Source organism: Anolis sagrei, chromosome 8 (assembly GCF_037176765.1).
Source record: "Anolis sagrei isolate rAnoSag1 chromosome 8, rAnoSag1.mat, whole genome shotgun sequence".
Lineage (NCBI taxonomy): Eukaryota > Metazoa > Chordata > Lepidosauria > Squamata > Dactyloidae > Anolis > Anolis sagrei.
Genome location: NC_090028.1, coordinates 16,474,688 through 16,490,958, shown reverse-complemented (window position 1 = coordinate 16,490,958; position 16,271 = coordinate 16,474,688).

Sequence of the window (16,271 nt, the reverse complement as noted above, 5' to 3'; positions counted from 1 at the left end):
AGAGCATTCTGAACTCCACCAATGATGGAATTGAACCAAACATGGCATACAGGACTTCCATGACCAACAGAACACACTGGAAGGGTTTGGTGGGCATTGACCTTGAGTTTGGGAGTTGTAGTTCACCCACATCCAGAGAGCACTGTGGACTCAAACAATGATGGATCTGGACCAAACTTGACACAAAAAATCCATATGCCTAAATATGAACACAGATGGAGTTTGGAGGAAATAGACCTTGACATTTGGGATTTGTACTTACTGGGATTTATAGTTCACTACAATTAAAGAGCATTCTGAAACCCACAAACGACAGAAATGGGGCAAACTTCCCACACAGAACCCCCATGACCAACAGAAAATACTTAAGGCCATCCACTCCAACTCTCTTCACCAGAGCAAGAAAATGTAATCAGAGCCCTCCTGACAAAGAGCCATCCAGTCATAAATATAGATAGACAGTAGGCTTGGGTAACCACGGAAAAATTTGATTCTAAACTCGTTTTGTTTTTAGGGGGCCCTTGCTTTTCGTTTTTTTAAAGAATTCCGAAATTTTCCTTTAAAACAGTTCGAAATATACGAAATTTCGTAAAATTACGAATCGATTTGTTAATGGCGGACGCGATTGCACAATATGCTAAAAAACCCTCCAAATGGGACAGGGGGAACTTCTGAAGCTTCCCTCTCCCTCTGTTGTTGACTGTTGGTGTGATAATTTATTTTTTATCACCGATAAAACAAACAACAACTATAAAACTTGCACCAGATATACGGTAATAATTACGAAACAATTACGAAACAATTACGAAACAATTACGAAACAATTTTGAACCGATTACGAAACAATTACAAAACAATACGAAATAAATTGGAAAAATTGTTTCGATTTTTAATTACTCCTCACAGTATTATTATTATTATTATTATTAACTTTATTTGTACCCCGCGAGCATCTCCCGAAGGACTCGATGCGGCTTACACAGGCCGAAGCCACAAAACACAATACAATAGAGAACATAATAAGCAATAACAAAGCAAATCAAAATCAAAAGCAAATCAAAATCAAAAATTGGCAAGACAGCAATAACAATACATCAAGACATATTAAAACTGGTTCGGCCGGCGAGAGGGTACAGGTTAAAAGTGCTGAAATGATAGGAGGGGCGTGGGATTAAAGTACGGTGTGCAGTAATGTTAATTGTGCTAAAGTGCTACTAGGACTTGGGATGGGGATTCTTAATCCGGGAAGGCACAACGGAACAGCCAGGTTTTCAGGTTCCTTCTGAAAACTGCTAGAGTGGGGGGCCTGTCGGAGATCTTTTGGAAGTAGTCCTGCATGGCTCAATATTGGATTGTAAGCTAATTTAAATACGAATTAATAACGAATTACTAAATTAACGAATGAAACCGCCCAAGCCTAATAGACAGATATGATTCTCTCTCTCACACACAGATATAGTATCATAGATTTGAAAGAGACCCTTAAAGAAGGACTATGATATGTTGCATATTCCAGAGTAGGCAAACCAGACACTCTCCACATCAACACTGACAAAGAAACAACAAGAAATACTGTTTACTCACAAGCATAAAGGAATTACATATATTAGAAACCAACACTTTCTCATTACTTTATTTTCCAGATCACCAGTCTGGGCCACAGCAACGCGTGGCAGGGGACAGCTAGTCTTATATAAAATTTAATAAAATTTCTTTAAAATTAGTAAAGAGGAAGGAGGCTCGTGGACCAGATTTTCATCCTCACGGCCCACTGGTGTCCACAGCCCACAGGTTAAGAACTGCTGGTCTAAACAGATACATCAAAAGTTAAATAAAGGTATTATTCAGTAGAGACGCAGTGGTTTAGCTTCTCTGAAATAAGTTATCTCAGACTTATAGAGAAAAATGTAAAGAACAGGAAATGGGAAAGGGTGGGGGTTATGTTGTTCCTTAGCTTTATCATTATGATATTTCTCAGCTGTTGGATGACATTTGGAAACAGGCAAAGGCTTATAAAGGTGGTTTCCCAAAAGGAACAAGTCTGGCCTGGCTTTTGTTCTCTCCTTCTCTCTTTTGCCGCGCCTGATGGAACGGCTGCTGAATCTGATAAAAGAAATATCACTTGTGCAGAATGGCTTTCTCTCATCAAAACCATTAGAAATTTTCATCCCTGCCATGCTGGTTTGTTTGATGTCCCTACGTTTTCATTTCTTTACTTGCAACATTTCCATGCTAATGTGTAGCCATGCTCTCATTTCAACAAATATCGAAGATATAATCATATAAATAAATCCATAATGCATTCCTTTTATAAAAAAAAAATCCAGAGCAAATAGAATAGAATCAGCTTTAAGCATCTGAAAATTTTTTGAACAACTGTCTTCCCTTGCTGCAAAAGTAAAATCAATGCAAGTACCAAACACTGCTTTCTGGCCTTGAGGGGGATATTACACAGCCTAGTTACCACTACTGAAAATATCCTTTCCCCTGTAGCAATCCTCACCTGACTGGGATATCAGGATGAGGATACTCAGAAGAACATCTAAGCAGTATAATTTGCAAACCAGGAGCAAACAGTATATTGACTTGATGTGAGTCGTAATTGAGCATTCTAATTTCCTTTAGAGCAGTGTTTCTCAACCTGGGGGTCAGGACCCCTGAGGGGGTTTTGAGGGGGTGTAAGTGGGGTCACCAAAGACCATCAGAAAACACAGTATTTTCTGTTAGTCCTGAGGGTTTTGTGTAGGAAGTTTGGCCAAATTATATCGTGGTGGGGTTCAGAATGCTCTTTGATTGTAGGTGAACTATAAATCCTAGCAAATACAGCTCCCGAATGTCAAGGTCTATTTTCCTCCAAACTCCACCAGTATTCACTAGGCTTGGGTAACCATGGAAAAATTTGGTTCTAAACTCGTTTCGTTTTTAGGGGGCCCTTGCGTTTTGTTTTTTTAAAGAATTCCGAAATTTTACTTTAAAAATTTTTGAAATATACAAAATTTCGTAAAATTACGAATCGATTCGTTAATGGTGGATGCGATTGCGCAATATGCTAAGAAAACCTCCAAATGGGACAGGGGGAACTTCTGAAGCTTCCCTCTCCCTCTTTTGTTGACTGTTGGTGTGATAAAACAAACAACTATATTCTATTCTATTCTATTCTTATATTCTATTATTAAATTATATTATTGTATATTATATTATATTATATATATATTATATTATTATAATATTATTAAATTATATTATTGTATATTATATTATATTATAATATAATATATTCTATTATATTATTTATATTACATTGTATTATAATATATTACATACATTATATTATAATATACAATTATAATATAATAGAATATAATAATAATATAGTAATTATAATATATAATATAATAATATAATATACAATACTATAATATAATAGTATTATAATAATATAATGTAATATAATATATAATGTATATTATATTATTATAATATGATTATATTATATTATATTATATTTGTATATTATAAAATATATTTACAAAATTACAAAAATAATTACGAAAATTGGAAAAATTGTTTCATTCTTAATTACTCCTCACACTATTCCTGCATGGCTCGATATTGGATCGTAAGCTAATTTAAATACGAATTAATAACGAATTACAAAATTAACGAACTGGATCGCCCAAGCCTAGTATTCACATTTGGGCATATTGAGTATTTGTGCCAAGTTTGGTCCAGATCCACCATTGTTTGCATTCACAGTGCTCTCTGGATGTAGGTGAACTACAACTCCAAAACTCTTCCAATATTTTCTGTTGGTCATGGGAGTTTTGTGTGCCAAGTTTGGTTCAATTTAATCATTGGTGGAGTTCAGAATGCTCTTTGATTGTAGGCGAACTGTAATTCTAAGCAACTACAACGCCCAAAGGACAAATTCAACCCCCTCTCCAACCCCACCAGTATTCAAATTAGGGCATGTTGGGTATTTGTGGCAAATTTGGTGCAGTTAATGAAAATACATCCTCCATATCAGATATTTACGTTATGATTCATAACAGCAGCAAAATTAGAATTTTGAAGAAGCAACAAAAATAATTATAGTTGGGGGTCACTACAACATGAGGAACTGTATTAAGGGGTTGCAGCATTAGGAAGGTTGAGAAATATTGCTTTAGAGTTTCTTTCTGCTGTTTAGATTATGTTTTGTTCTTGTCAGAAATAGATACTGGATGAGAGGAACTGCAGAGATATCTTCACAAATGCAAGATACTCCACTTAGGCAGAAAAAACGAAATGCAAAGATACAGAATGAGGGACGCCTGGCTCGAGAGCAGTACATGTGAAAAAGATCTTTGAGTCCTCGTGGACAGCAAGTTAAACATGAGCCAACAATGTGATGTGGCAGCAAAAAAAAAAAAGCCAATGGGATGTTGGCATGCATCAATAGGAGCATAGTATCTAGATCTAGGGAAGTAATGCTCCCCATGCTCTATTCTGTTTTGGTTAGACCATACCTGGAATATTGTGTCCAATTCTGGGCACCACAATTCAAGACACATATTGACAAGCTGGAATGTGTCCAGAGGAGGGCGACTAAAATGATCAAGGGTCTGGAGAACAAGCCCTATGAGGAGTGGCTTAGGGAGATGGGCATGTTTAGCCTGAAGAAGAGAAGGCTGAGAGGAGATATGATAGCCATGTGTGAGAGGCAGCCACAGGGAGGAGGGAGCAAGCTTGTTTTCTGCCTCCCTGGAGACTAGGACGTGGAACAATGGTTTCAAACTACAAGAAAGGAGATTCCATCTGAACATGAGGAAGAACTTCCTGACTGTGAGAGCCGTTCAGCAGTAGAACGCTCTGCTCCGGAGTGTGGAAGCTTCTTTGGAAGCTTTTAAACAGAGGCTGGATGGCCATCTGTCAGGGGTGATTTGAATGCAATATTCCTGCTTCTTGGCAGGGGGTTGGACTGGATGGCCCATGCAGTCTCTTCCAACTCTATGATTCTATGACTCTATGACCATGCTGATAAACCAGTGACTGTTCCTCTGCTCTTAGTATCTCGACAATAAAAAAACAGCAGGGAGCAACATCTCAAGCTCAAGCAGGGAGCTTTGAGATGGTAGAACAGAAGCTTTCCGAAGCTCGAGGTGCTCTTACTGCCTATTACAGTGAAAACCAGCTGATCCCGAACCCATCCAAAACACAGACATGTGTCTTTGATCTCAAGAACAGAGAAGCATTCTGAGCTCTGAAGATCACCTGGGAAGGAATCCCACTGGAGCATTGCAGCGCACCCAAATACCTGGGAGTCACTCTGGACCGTGCTCTGACCTACAAGAAGCACTGCCTGAACATCAAGCAAAAAGTGGGTGCTAGAAACAATATCATACGAAAGCTGACTGGAACAACCTGGGGATCACAACCAGATACAGTGAAGACATCTGCCCTTGCGCTGTGCTACTCTGCTGCTGAGTATGCATGCCCAGTGTGGAACACATCTCACCACACTAAAACAGTGGATGTGGCTCTTAATGAGACATGCCGCATTATCACGGGCTGTCTGAGCCCTACACCACCGGAGAAATTACACTGCTTAGCCGGTATTGCACCACCTGACATCCGCCGGGAAGTAGCAGCCAATAGTGAAAGGACCAAGGCAAAGATATCTCCAGCTCATCCCCTGTTTGGTTATCAGCCAGCACATCAACGACTTAAATCTAGAAATAGTTTTCTAAGATCTACAGAGACACTCGCTGGAACACCTCAGCAAGCGAGAGTCCAAAAGTGGCAGGCTCAAACCCAGCACCTCAACCAATGGCTGATACCAAATGAGAGACACCCCCCTGGGCACACAGAAGACTGGGCGACTTGGAAGGCGCTGAACAGACTGCGCTCTGGCACCACGAGATGCAGAGCCAACCTTCAGAAATGGGGCCACAAAGTGGAATCCTCGACATGTGAGTGTGGAGAAGAGCAAACCACTGACCACCTGCTGCAATGCACCCTGAGCCCTGCCACATGCACAATGGAGGACCTTCTTGCAGCAACACCAGAAGCACTCCAAGTGGCCAGATACTGGTCAAAGGACATTTAATCAACTACCGAACTCACAATTTTTGTATTTTGTCTGTTTGTTTGCTTTGTTCTATTAGAAATGTAATATAATTTGACTGGTTGTCCTAACACGACAAATAAATAAAAAAACCAAACTTCATTCAGAAGAAAAATCTGCTGCAGGTAATGACGATGACCAACCCTACCTGGGGGGGGGGGGGGGGGGGGGCACAGGAGAATTTATTTCCCCTGGAAGAAATTCAATGGCATCCCTCTCTTCCCACAAATACATTTGAGAGGTCATTTACACAAGGAAGAAAGAAGAAAGGAATGTCCCTGTGGATTGTCACAAAAAGAATCTGGTAAACATGTTTGTAGGAAAGTTTCGTTTCACCTCTCCAATCTTATCTAAAATTGACAGACCCCGTTTTCTGGTTCACCATCAGTGAGGCATTTTGCTGATGGCTGTTTTGCGTAGCACAGTAAATCCAGCATCTGCTCTCTAGTTACAACATTCAAAAGCCTTTCTTGGTTGAAGGGCAAACGTATCTAAATATATTTCTCGAGCTTAAAGCATCATCAATGACATGCCATTTCCGATTGCGCCCTGTTTGTGTACATATTATTTGAGCTAGTAACACACATTTTGTGTCCAGGTAGCTGTAAGGAAATGAATTTATTCATTGATTGACATTATATCAAGCAGTCGGGCAGATACCACAGCAGGCAGAATTGCATTTTTGTGTGTGCTGATGTCTGCCAAATCAAGTGTTCTAAAAAAAAGAAAAAGGTACTATGGAAAAATAGCGTTTGCTTGGGTTCCCTCCCCCCCCCCCCCCAACAAATTGCAGACCTTAATGGCATTAGATCAATAGTAATACATATACAGGTAAAATTCTCTTACATATATTATTAAGGCCTTCCTAGTGCCTTGAAGGCCTTCTAGAATGGAAGACTGATCACTATACCATCTGTGCAATAAAATACTAATGAATGTGTGCTTCAAAAGAAATAGCATGAATAGTTTTGCCTCTGTTTTAGAGCTGTATATGCTTAAGAATTGAGGAAATTCAAGTAAACAATACAATAAGGATTTAAGACCTGCTTCCCCTTTATCTCACCCGAGTTATCTCACCCGAGCAAGCGAGAGTCCAAAAGTGGCAGGCCCAAACCCAGCACCTCAATTCATGGGTGATACCAGATGAGAGACTCCCCCCTGGGCACTCAGAAGACTGGGCAACTTGGAAGGCGCTGAACAGATTGCGCTCTGGCACCACGAGATGCAGAGCCAATCTTAAGAAATGGGGCTACAGGGTGGAATCCTCAGCATGCGAGTGCGGAGAAGAGCAAACCACTGACCACCTGCTGCAATGCACCCTGAGCCCTGCCACATGCACAATGGAGGACCTTCTTGCGGCAACCCCAGAGGCACTCCAAGTGGCCAGATACTGGTCAAAGGACATTTAACCAAATACCAAATTTACAAAATCTGTGTGGTTTTTTTTTCTTTTTTTTTCTTTTTTCCTTTTCTTTTTAATCTCTGTGTTTGTTTTGCTCTGTTAGAATTGTAATACAATGGTTGCTGATGACACGATAAATAAATACCCGAGTTTTTTATCCATTTTTAATTACTGTATATACTCGAGTATAAGTCTAGTTTTTCAGCCCCTTTTTTAGGCTGAAAAAGTCCCCCTCGGCTTATATTCAAGTCAAGGTCATTTATTATTTTACCCTGTTAAAAAATCTATATAAATAAAAATGTAATGTTAGTTCGTGCTACCATCAGAACTCAAAAACCACTGGGGGAATTGACACCAAGTTTGGACACAAGACACCTAACAGTCCAATGTATGTCCTCCACTCCAAAAAAAAAAAACAAACGATTTTGTCATTTGGGAATTGTCATTACTGGGATTTTTAGTTTACCTACAATCAAAGAGCATTCTGAACTCCACCAATGATGGAATTGGGCCAAACTTAGCACACAGGGCTCCCATGACCAACAGAAAAAACTGGAAAGCTTTGGTGGACATTGACCTTGATTTTGGGAGTTGTAGTTCACCCACATCCAGAGAACACTGTGAACTCAAACAATGATGGATCTGGACCAAATTTGGCACGAATATTCCATATGCTTAAATATGAACACAAATGGAGTTTAAGGGAAATAGACCTTGACATTTGGGAGTTATAGTTGCTGGGATTTATAGTTCACCTACAATCAAAGAGCATTCTGAACTCCATCAATGATGGAATTTAACCAAACATGGCATGCAGGACTTCCATGACCAACAGAACACACTGGAAGGGTTTGGTGGGCATTGACCTTGAGTTTGGGAGTTGTAGTTCACCTACATCCAGAGAACACTGTGGATTCAAACAATGATGGATCTGGACCAAACTTGACACAAATATTTCATATGCCCAAAAATGAACACAGATGGAGTTTGGAGGAAATAGACCTTGACATTTGAGATTTGTAGTTACTGGGATTTATAGTTCACGACAATTAAAGAGCATTCTGAAACCCACAAATGACAGAAATGGGGCAAACTTCCCACACAGAACCCCCATGACCAACAGAAAATACTTAAGGCCATCCAGTCCAACTCTCTTCACCAGGGCAAGAAAACGTAATCAGAGCCCTCCTGACAAAGAGCCATCCAGACATAAATATAGATAGATAGATAGATATGATTCTCTCTCACACACACAGATATAGTATCATAGATTTGAAAGAGACCCTTTAAGAAGGACTATGATATGTTGCATATTCCAGAGTAGGCAAACCAGACACTCTCCACATCAACACTGACAAAGAAACAACAAGAAATACTGTTTACTCACAAGCATGAAGACATTACATATATTAGAAACCAACACTTTCTCATTACTTTATTTTCCAGAACAGACTGGGCCACAGCAATGTGTGGCAGGGGATGGCTAGTAAATAATAAATGTATTGTTATTATTATTGTTGTTGTTATTATTACATTGATCATTCTACTTTATTATTGTGTTTATTATTAGATTTATTATTTTACTCTATTATTACTGTTATTATTACATTTCCATTATTTTACTTTATTATTATTATTATTAGTAGTAGTAGTAGTAGTAGTATTACATTTATTATTTTACTCTATTTTTATTGGAAGGATATGCAAGTACATTTACATTGAAGAAGGTTGGAATAATGGTTTAATCAGAGTTCCACAATCTTACTTTCAATTATAGTTCTATGTAAATATTCAAAACATTTAACCTACTGATGCCTCAACGAATGTAATTGTATTGTATCTATTTTTATTTTAAATTTTACCAGTAGCTCCTGCATTTCTCACCCTCGGCTTATACTCGAGTCAATACATTTTCCCAGGTTTTTTGGGTAAAATTTGGGGCCTCGGCTTATATTTGGGTCGGCTTATACTCGAGTATATACTGTAGTTTTCTTTTAATCATTACATGTAGCCTGCCCATTATCACTGTGATTGTGTTTATTGTAATTTTATATTGTTATGCATTCATATGTTTTATGTAATTATGATATTGTTTATTGTTTTCAGTTTTATTTTGCTGTAATTTGTTGTTTGGGCTTGGCCTCATGTAAGTGGCTCCCCGAGTCCCCATCGGGGAGATGGTGGCGGGGTACAAATAAAGATTATTATTATTATTATTATTATTATTATTATTATTGCTCATTTATTGAGGTCTTTGTATGCATTATGCCGCACTACACCCAGTCCAGGCACTCTCTTCTACTTCCACCCCTGTTCTTCATTCTGTTGCATAAATTAAACCTGTATGGAGTACTATACCAGCGCTTTACATCAAATTAGACCAGGGTGTCCAGATGAAATCCAAGGACTTCTGGTCATTCATAGTCAGAAAACTGGGCTGGACTGTTTTAGTCCCACATGATTCAAAGTCAGGAAGGCTCTGGAGGTGAGTGTGGACAGAAGACCAGTGCCAAGAACAACTGGTTTGCTGTCCACATGGGCTATTTACTTATTTATTATTTATTTCAAACACTTTTACCCCGCCCTTCTCTAGCCCTATGGGGGCTCAGGGCAGCTACCAATTGGCACAATTCGATGCCGCCTAAGAAAATAAAAAGTACCAATAATTACAATAGTGAAAAGCATAAAACATGAAAACAATATACTTACAGTCTACTTAACTATTACCAGTCTGGTGGCCATTATCTAGCCGTATGCTATGATTGAGTACTCCATTAAACTTATCCATAATCCATTTCCAAGCCATTGTCAACATTGACAATTGTCATTTCTGTCCAATTACCCGAAGGCCTGGTCCCACATCCACATTTTTACCTTCTTTCTAAAGGTGAGGAGGGATTCTGATGACCTAATTCCCCCAGGGAGTGAATTCCACAGGCGGGGGGCCACCACCGAGAAGGCCCTGTCCCTCATCCCTGCCAAGCATGTTTGAGACAGAGGTGGGGCCGAGAGCAAGGCCTCCCCGGAAGATCTTAAATTCCGAGGTGAGATTTATATTTATTTATTTGTCGTATCAGGGCAACCGGTCAATTATATAACGTTTCTAACAGGACAAAGCAAACAAACAGACAAAATACAAGTTTTGTGAGTTTGGTAGTTGATTAAATGTCCTTTGACCAGTAGCTGGCCACTTGGAGTGCTTCTGGTGTGATGTAGAAGGATGCAGAACAATGGCTTCAAACTACAAGAGAGGAGATTCCATCTGAACACGAGGAAGAACTTCCTGACTGTGAGAGCTGTTCAGCAGTGGAACTCTCTGCCCCGGAGTGTGGTGGAGGCTCCTTCTTTGGAAGCTTTTAAACAGAGGTTGGATGGCCATCTGTCAGGGGTGATTTGAATGCAATATTCCTGCTTCTTGGCAGGGGGTTGGACTGGATGACCCATGAGGTCTCTTCCAACTCTTTGATTCTATGATTCTATCATTCTATATGTTTGGACAGGTATGCTGGACCAGAGCCATATATGGTTTTATAGGTCAAAACCAGCACTTTGAATTCTCCTCGGAATTGGATTGGCAGCCAGTGGAGCTGACATAACAGGAGGGTGGTATGCTCCCTGTATGATGCTCTGGTGAGTAATCTAGCTGCTGCCCGTTGCACTAATTGCAGTTTCCGAACAGTCTTCAAAGGCAACCCCACATAGAGTGCATTACAGTAATCTAGCACACAATCCCCATGCATTGGTATTGGGGCTATGAGATTTTCTGGAGAGCTCCTGGCTGTCTCTCAGCACTTTTGCTTGTGTCAATAAAGGTGCCGGACAATGGTCATGGGCTCTCCAGAGCTCTCCTGATGTCTGTCGTGGTGATGGCAATCACAGAAGAAGTAAGGATGGCAGTCCAGCCAGGCCAAATTGATTTCCACCCAACTGGGCCATCGTAACGCTGGTTTACATGCTGCCATGTGTTGTCGATGGAGCATCTGATCAGCAACCTGGCATTTTTGTTCCAGACTTGACCCAAATGTTCTAAAGTTCGAGATGAGTCCCTTGTCTCCCTTTGACAATTTCTGTAGCTATAGGTGTGGACAAAAGGGAATCTAACACCCCTTCTATACTGCTGTATAATCCAGATTATTAAAATAGATAACCCACAGATAGTATGAGTCTACACTGCCATACTGCAACGCTCTCTACGTGGGGTTGCCTCTGAAGACTGCTCGGAAGCTTCAAATGGTCCATCAATCGGCAGCCAGTATGCTAACAGGAGCGGCACTCAGGGAGCACACCACTCCACTGCTGCGCCAGCTCCACTGGCTGCCAATTTGCTACTGGGCACAATTCAAAGTGCTGGCTTTACCCTTTAAAGCCCTAAACGGTTCTGGCCCGACCTACCTGTCCGAACGCGTCTCCTCCTATGAACCAGTTAGGACATTAAGATCATCTGGGGAGGCCCTGCTCTCGATCCTGCCAGCTTCACAAGCATGCCTGGCAGGGACGAGATACAGGGCCTTCTCAGTGGTGGCCCCTCGGCAGTGGAACGCCCTTCCTGCAGATATTAGATCGACCCCCTCCTTGCTGGCATTCCGGAGGAAAGTAAAGACCTGGCTGTTTGAACAGGCATTCGACTAAGCAGTGTGATTGATTGACTGACTATCGGAACACGGAATATCGGATAACGAGTTTGGATTCTGATTTCATTGATGAGACCTGATGGATTTGTTATATTGATGTAGTGATGTATTGATATCGATGTTTAATGATTTGTGATGCTATTGCTTTTAAATGCTTAATGATTTTGTATTGTGTATACCTAAATTGTTGTAAACCGCTCTGAGTCGCCTAAGGGCTGAGAAGAGCGGTATACAAATAAAGTAAGTAAGTAAATAAATAAATAAATAATAGGGCTGGGCGGTTTCATTTTGTTAATTCGTAATTCGTTAATAATTCGTAATTTTTTTAAAGTACAAAACGATAACGAACCATTCTGGAGCAATTTTTTTAAAAAATGAATTTTTAAACACGTTTTGTAAATGCTTCGTATTTTGTTATTGTATTCCTTTCGTTATTGTTCTGAGGTCGTTTCCTTATTATTTCCGCATGTCTGGGGCAAGCTTTTTGTTTAATTAGTGAAAAAAAATTATAATATCACACCAACAGTCAACAACAGAGGGAGAGGGAAGCTTCAGAATTTTTTGGAGGTTTTTTAGCGTATTTCGCGGTCGCGTCCACCATTAACGAATTGATTCGTTATTGTTTCGGAAATCGATTCGTTAATGTTTTGTAAATTTTTCCACATTTACGAAATTTCGTAAATATCGAACTTTTTAAAAGGAAAATTTTGTAATTATTTTAAATAACGAAATGCAAAAAACCCCAAAAAACGAATCGATTTTAGAAAAAAAAATTCCGTTGTTACCCAGGCCTAATAAATAAATATAATCCAATTCAAACCAGATAATCTGGATTTTATATGGCAGCGTCGAAGGGGCCCAAGACACATTCCTCACTCATACTATTGCTAGAATATGCCTGTTGTCGGTCAACAAACTCAGCCTTTCATCCTAAGAGTAAGCCCCTGATTCTTATGGACACCTTCGAATGGATCCCAGTGGTTTGGTGGAGGCAGAACTGAAGCAAAACAATTACAAAATAAGAATGGCAATGGTTTATTCCCACAAGACGCTGAAACTTTGCTTTTTATAAAGCACTCAACCATTTGTGAAATGCTTTATGTGCTCAGTGAAGGAATCAATACGATAGAACAGGACACAATTATTTTACACCCTGAATCATGAGATTTTTGTTAAACCTACAGCTTGCAGAGGCACAAATATTGCTAATGAGCTGGAAATTATCCAGCTGTTTCTAAAATCTGCCTGTGCTCCATGATTCAATAGCCTTCTGCAAAAGCAAATTCCAGGAGGTGATTCTGCATGGTCTGAAATTGTTCCTGTTATTTATTCCATTTACTGACAACTTACACTGCCAGTTTATATCTTCCTTGCAAGACAAATGTAAAATGAGCCACGATAATATTTTGAACAGTCCTCTCTTTCTAACACTGCTGTGTTCAGAACAATTTAAAATTTATTGCCAGGAATATGGGGCTCAAACCAAATCCCTTGGATATCTCACACCAGCGTTCAACGGATAACAATAATGCTTATATGCACATATACATGTATATATAGTTTATAAATTTGATTTCTTTTACTTGCCAAAAAGAGTCCGCAACAATATCAATGAGCCCCACAACAACTTAGTATGGACCTCATATTTATTTATTTATTTATTTATTTGCTTCATTTTTATACCGCATTTTTCAGCCCTTAACAGGCGACTCAATGCGGTTTACAGTGCAATTAAAACACAACAATGCAACAACAGGATCGACGACGTCGATCCACAACAATTAACAATCAGACAGGACAAATCAACAAACAACATATATAACGCCTCAGTAGAAATCAGATCTGTTCTCATAGTCGTTGTGCCGTTCCTATGTTCCATTTACCGTCTTCCTTGATTAGTTGCATTGCTTAGCCAAACGCTTGTTCGTAAAGCCAGGTCTTGACCATTCTCCGAAACGTCAGCAATGAAGGTGCCTGTCTGATGTCTGCCGGCAAGGCATTCCATAGCCGAGGGGCCACCACTGAGAAGGCCCGGTCTCTCGTCCCCGCCAAGCGCGCCTGTGACGCAGGCGGGATCGAGAGCAGGGCCTCCTCAGACGATCTTAATGTTCTAGTCGGTTCATAGGTGGAGATGCGTTCGGAGATGCGTAAGACAGGGTTATTTTTTTTAGGGAAAATAATGCTGGGCTCTGCTTTTGTAACCTTGCTTTACAGCCTCACACACTGCCAGTGAGATGACACAGGCCATGCCCATGCCCCTTTCACCAAATCAAAACATTTATTTCGGTCATTGACCAGCACAGGAAATAGTGTCACATTTCCATACAAACCTGGCACGTTTGGTACATTAAAAATATAAATATAACTACTAAAAACACAATATGGGTGAGGGAGCAGAAGGGGAAACAGGGTAAAAACATACAATGCCCAGATCCATCACCAAATTGTAGATTCAGGGAAGAAGATTACTGGACACACAGTTGACTTTTGGAACTAGTCATTCCCTGGCGGATTTTGTATGCTGCTGCACAGAACTTTGCAATATTGTAGGTTGTAGCTGAATTAGTATCTGCAAGTAGCATGGCGGTATAAAATTGTCCTGAATGGCCTGGGTGCTTGTCTATCAGAGGTAAGATAAGCCTGGCACGGGTATCCCTGTAGAACGGGCACTGAAGGAGCACATGTTCTATTGTTTCTACATGACCCGAGTCACAGGGGCAGAGACTCTCTGGGAAAGGGATCTTCCGGTAGCGGCCTTCGAGTACAGCTGATGGGAGAGCGTGGCATCGAGCCAGGGTGAAAGCCCTTCGATGAATGGGAACCTCTAAGTATGTTAAATATGCCATAGGGGAGGCAAGGTATCTGCTGTCTTCACTGATAAGGAAGGTTGGAGCCGAGGCCAGATCTAGTTGGCGCTCTGTGTCTGTGATACGTTGTTTAATAAGTGCTTTGGCTTGATTGTAATCCATAGCTAATAGTAGACCTGGAGAAAATCCCAACGAAGAGATGTTGGATGCTACCGCCTGCTTCCATGTGGATTGGAAGTCATCCTCCATGGTTAGTGGGGCAAGGCCAAGGGGTGCACGGGACAGTCTGAGCCAGAGGTTAAGTATGGCCACCCACACCCTGGCCTCCACTCTCATAAAACCCGTCTCTAGTCGCAGGGTGGCATTAGAAACACATTTAGGTACCTGCAAGGCCGATCTCAGAAACTTGGACTGAACCACCTCTAATGGGGCAAAACTGGGGAAGGGGCCCAGCTGAGCACCATACAAGAGTTGGGCTAATGACTTGGCTTCAAACAGCTTGAGCGCTACCGGTGTGAAGTATGCCCCTTTCATGAAACCCCAGTATCATAACGAAAGGAAGTATGAGCATGCTGAAATTTGGTCATAACGGACAGTTCCCATGATCAGAGGCGGCCCTAGGTAATTTTCAACAGTAAGCAAACACAGTATTTTGCCCCCCCCCCCCCAACCAAACACTGATATATATTTTCTGTTCGTCGTGGGAGTTCTGTGTGCCATATTTGGTTCAATTCCATCATTGGTAGAGTTCAGAATGCTCTTTGATTGTAGTAAGTAGGGCTGGGCGGTTTCGTTTCGTAATTTCGTAATTCGTTAAAAATTCGTTATTTTTTGATAACGAAGCGATATTGAACCATTCAGGAGCAACTAAAAAACGAAACGAATTTTTCCAATTTGTTTCGTAATTGTTTCGTTATTGATTCATTATTGATTCGTTAATGATTCGTTATTGATTCGTTATTGTTTTGTTATTATTTCCGCATGTCTGGTGCAAGTTTTAGGGTTGCTGTTTGTTTTCTCAGTGAAAAAAAAAATATAATTATCACACCAACAGTCAACAACAGAGGGAGAGGGAACCTTCAGAAGTTTTTTTAGCGTATTGCGCGATCGCGGCCGCCATTAGCGAATTGATTCATAATCGATTCGTAATTGTTTCGTAATTGTTTTATGATTTCCAAAATTTCGTAAATATCAAACTTTTTTAAAGGAAAATTTCAGAATTCTTTTAAATAACGAAACGCAAAAAAACCCCTTAAAACAAATCGAGTTTAGAAACAAATTTTTCCGTGTTTGGACAGCCCTAGTAGTAAGCTTGAAAGCTATCA